We start from the raw sequence: 5,493 nt of genomic DNA, 5'->3' as shown, positions 1-5,493 counted from the left end.
ATCTTTGGTGAGTGTATCGATGTTTAAGGAGTTGCTTACCTGCCGAGCCGTCGGGACATGCTGCTCTCTGGCCACCGAGATTGCCTCTTCGATGGCGCACAGCTGGCGGTCGATACTTTCCGGCGTCTCCAGACGCACCTCTTAATTGATGGTGTTGTCGACGCACTGCTGGAACCGCTGCCAGTTCACTCGATGGTAGTTTCGCTGTAACTGCTGGTGCCGATTGACCGAGGAGCCCACTTCCGCCACCACAGGATAGTGATCCGAACTGAGCTCCTGGTGGACGACCGGCTGCGAGACGTGATCATTCATGTTCGTTATGTATAGGTCGAGGGTTGCGTGGATACCGGACCGACTCAGCCGAGTGGGGGAATCCGGGCTCAAGATCGTGTAGTGGCCTTCCTCCATATCGTTGCTCCAGATGGTGCCGTTTCGATTGCCGCGACTGTTGCCCCAGGCTTGATGTTTGGCATTCAAGTCGCCGGCAATGATATACTGGCCTTGCCTCCGCGTCAGCTTGACGATGTCCCTCCGAAGGGCAGCCGATGATCCATCGCCGGCTTGCGTTGGACAGTACGCCGCGATGAGCGCGATTGTGCCGACCGAAGTGGTGATTTCGACACCGATCGCCTCGATGACACTGAGCTGGAAGCTTGGAGGCAGACGACAGTTGATGTTGTAGCGAAGAGCGATGGCCACACCTAGTCGGCCGGTCGAGTCGCACGATGCGGAAGTCCGGTTTTAGGTGCGTTTCGGTGATGAACGCCACGTCTATTTCCTTCTCTTCAAGAAAATCCTTCAGATCAATTATTTTGCTTTTTAGCAAGCAAGCGTTCCAGTTGACCAGGCCCACCCTAACATCCATTTTCAATGATGAACATGCCAAGAGTGAAGACCTGGTCGAAGCGGGTTTTGCAGCCGCGCAGTCGAGTGGCGAGCTGCGCGAAGATCGGCATCAGTTGCTCCGGAGTGTACAGAGGGACAGATTCTTCCGGTGGGACGGCTTCGTTCTCCGACTGCCGACGGAACCCAGGAGGAAGGAGCGGGGGCCATTCGCTGGTGGCAGTGTTGTCCTACACTCAAGGCAAAAAATTCTGCTCTTTGATTTTAAACCATGAAACATTCCAGTGTATTTTCAGTGCGTGCGCTCCTGTGGCTCTGAAGTGCATTTTTTTGACAGTTTGCCATGACATTTAGAAAATTCAAATATCCTTCTATTAGTTGAACTTACTTAGTTGAGACTATAAAATCGTTTAGATGGAGTAAAATCAAAGAGCAGAATTTTTTGCCCTGAGTGTAGGACAACACTGGCTGGTGGATGGTGCCGACGATGCTGGAGCTTGGACCGATGCAGCTGCCGCTGCCAGTCGCTTGTGCGGCTGTAGCGGTGGGAGTATTAGAATCACACGACGGGGAGCCGGGATGGCTGGAAAGTTCACCTCGTTGATTACAGGAACACGGTTCTTCTTCGGAATGGTCCTGGTGGAAGCCTTCTTCCGGATTTCCAGGAACTCGGCTCGCTTTGGGCAGCCCTTTGTGGTGGCCCGATGTTTGTCGCCACAGTTGGCGCACTTGGGATCGGCCACCTCCATTTTGTCGCACTCGTCAGTTGGATGGGGTTCGCCACACTTGTTGCAGCGCGGCTTCATGCGGCAGTTCCTGGTACCGTGCCCGAAATTGAAGCAGTTGGTGCATTGCGTGACTTCGCGGTGCACTGGCCGATATCGCTCCCAGTCAACGACGTTGTAATTTATAACGCCAACCAGCTTCAGGTCCCTCCAGGTAGTGGAGCCGTGCTCCAGATGGATCAGGTAAAGCTGGTCGCGAAATCTCCTTGCCTTGTCGTGACGATCGATCTTGTGTACGGCTATTGGCTTCAGTCCGCAACTTTCAAGCTCTGCTTGGAGCTCTTCCTTCTTCATGTCGTGAAGTCCTCGCAGCAAAGCCTTGAGCGGCTTCGTGCCGGGGTGGTCATGAGTGTAGTACTCATACTTGTGGACCTCGAGGAACTCCACGACGGATTGATGATGGTCCCTGTTTGCCGGCATCACTTTCACGTCCTCGCTGCAGAGCCGAAAAGTACATTTCAGCCCCTTAGCGATCAGCTGGCGAATTTCTGGGCGTAAATCCGGCGGATCGCCCTTCACAAACACGGGCGAGCACTTCTCCTTCCGCTCCGGTTGCATCTGCGGCAGCTACGATTGCTGCTTTTTTCTCTTTTTATAACAGTCGAGATTTAAAAGCTTAAAACTGTTATACCGCTCAGATCTATTTTCTGCAGATTTGAACCACGACTGACTCTTAAGATTCAAATATTTTTCAATTGTTTTGGTGCATGAATGCATCATTTTATGTACGGATCAATTCACTTTGCATTACCCGCGCCTTCCTCAACAGCAACATAATCATTTCATTTAATGGAAAAACAATCAAACATGAATAGAACACTACTGGGGAAGCCTGTGAGTTTGTTCTATTTTGGCTCATATTCAAATAGTATTCGAAAATTTGCAACCAAACTGAATCACTACTGATTTCACTCTCAATGAATAGATTATTGAAGCCATACCTTTTTAGCTCACAGTCTAGCTAATTTTGAACAGGAAACAAAACTTAAGAGAAAAACTTTCAACTGAAATTCCTAAAAAAGAGTTAGTTTTTTGCGCACACACATACATACACACACGCACAAATAAACCAATCCAATGATCTAATTGATAAAACCAATATTCAATTTTACCATTTTATCATATCAAAACTGCTTGGCTTTTTTTAGTTGCCAAAAAGCTCATATCTTTTAAAATATAGGGCACTCCAAATCTTCATAATTATTGGGGTTGGTCATATCGGCAAGTTTCGTAATTATCCGATGATTTCATCTCTGATGAGTGAGTCAACGGTATTAATTGCATTTACCGTGACGGTCGTCCTCGTTTTTTCCTTTTCTACCTTTAATCGTTGTAAATTGATTCAATAAATAGAACATTTTTTTAGTCGTGGGCATTTTCGGCTAGGCACAGTGAGTCGAGTTGTTGCCAAAACAAAAAAAATCTTTGCCTATCCCAATATTTCACAGGATTTCGATAGTTTGAAAGTGAAAAATCGACATTAGTTCTTATGAAGTACAACTTGGTGTTACGAAGTTACGCCTACCATTGTGGAAAGATAGAGTAATCTATCGAATTCTGCGTTAAATGATAAACACAAAAAATGTCATATTGATGATTACATTTTTTCGCGTTAGAAGGGCAGTTAATGTTCTAACGAATCCGGGAATAATCGGACATTCAACAGTGCAACAGTGTTGCTAAACTTAGTACCATTGTAAAACGGACTGTACCAATCTGCTCCAGAAAAATGTAAAGTAAATATGACGATGAATACCCTCAAAATTCCCTTTGAAGTATAGATTCATTAATCTCCTTACTCTCCCCCTTAATTTAATTTTGTTTTAAATTTGGATTGGATTTGGATTGGATTTGGATTGGATTTGGATTGGATTTGGATTGGATTTGGATTGGATTTGGATTGGATTTGGATTGGATTTGGATTGGATTTGGATTCATTTACACACGGAAATAGTAGCCATAAAAGTTATCGATGTGATGTAATTAAGTCGATCAGTCTTTTGTTTACACTTCGTAAAGTATGTAATATACTTTACTTGTACAATTCTTTAATTAACAGATGTGATGTAATTTGCGAAAAAAGTTTAGTCACAAGAAGTTGATCCACAAATATACCACCCGTCTACAATTGCTCGTATGTCTGTGTTATGATGCACATTTTTTATATTCCAACTTAGCCTGCTTTCTAAACGGCACATGCTCTTCGGAAAAACACTCATGAAAACATAAATATATCTAATTGTCGACACAACTTAGCGTTCACACTTCTATGAACCTGAAACATGCGAGCGACTCAATCGTCGAGGAAAATTATCAAGCGACGAACCCCCCTTTTTCGTGACCAAATAATCTCGGAATTTTCCCAATCAATCATCCGGCACTAGCCACCTGTCTGATACTGAGGTCGCGGCACATGAGCGTCACTAATACTCGAAAGGTGTCTGGTTTGGTCGTCCAATGTAATCAAAAGGGCCGTCCAAAACTATCAGTACACTCTTCATCATAAAATCAAATATTTCTCCGGTCTGATGAAAGCTTGTGTCTGCTAAATGTTTGCATGAACTCTGTACACATTTGACGATAAGACAATACAAGTAAACTGGACATTGACTCAGACCTTGGATAGATGTTATTGGGTCACTCCCTCTGAGAACCAGCGAGAGAAACTGATGCTACACGCTAAAGTTTGTTTACACACGAGTGAATTTGCTTCACATACAAGGTCTCTTCAGGATAAAAACATGAACAGTGATATGATTACACAGTCTGAGAAACGGCACAGATGCTTGATTATAAGAGGAATTTAACAAAATCTTAAATGTTTAGTTTCCAAGATTAATAAATTTATAAGTCATAAGTACTGTGATTGTGTTGGTCGACCCAAGAGAGTCTCGCGTTATCAAACTTATCAGTGTGTTGATATTCCTCAGCGTGCAAGAGACAAATTACAATTCTCTCACTGCACTTTGGACACTTCTCTGGTCTCTGGTTTCCGTTGATATGTGGCCTAATCATCATATCCATCCACACGGACAGGCATATTTTAACGAAGATGCGACCACATAAACCGCAGCATATCCAAGATAAGGAAAAACTTAGAATGATGTACGACCATATGGATAGTGCAACCCGATTTGAACATTCGTTTCATCTTTGTATTGTACACAAGCGTAATCGTATCAGTTTCTTTATATGCAGGAATGCGTTTGGTTAGGATCATTTTTTTCTGGATTTTTCTGGTTCTGTTCTACAAATTTTATCGCATCGTGATTTTTTTTTGTACCTTGATACGCACTACGCACACACGTTTAAAAATTCTTAAATATACTTCCAACCAACGAATGTATTGAATTTTGGCATTTAGCGAGATTTTGGTAAACTTTATTGAAACATCGGCACTCTTTACCGACAGCTCAAAAATAAAATCAAATTTCTGTAAATACATCAACGAGATTACAGCACTTGGATTCTTGGGAACAAAAATACTACTGCTGCGAAATAAGTTAAGAATGTACACAAATGTTCCTATACAATCGCCATGTAATATTTAGAAAAAAAAAACTTTACCCCGAAAATTAGATAAGATTACGTTCGTTAAGCTGCCAATGTAATTTTTTTCGACGGATTGAAATACAAATAGAGTTAACTGCAAGGTCCTTAACATTTTGTTGTATGGCCATATAATCAATTCAAGTATAAAATCAAACTACACCACGTCACGTATAAAATTCCACAAAATGCGGTTTGATACGAAAACGTTACTTGAAAGACACTGAGCGAATTTGAGCGTGCACTGTAAGCATGCTCTATGTATGGACAGCCAACAGCAACAGATTTAAATTGATTGATTTTTTTGACTGAGGGT

This window comes from Armigeres subalbatus, chromosome 1 (assembly GCF_024139115.2).
Source record: "Armigeres subalbatus isolate Guangzhou_Male chromosome 1, GZ_Asu_2, whole genome shotgun sequence".
NCBI lineage: Eukaryota > Metazoa > Arthropoda > Insecta > Diptera > Culicidae > Armigeres > Armigeres subalbatus.
This window is presented reverse-complemented; position numbering follows the sequence as displayed.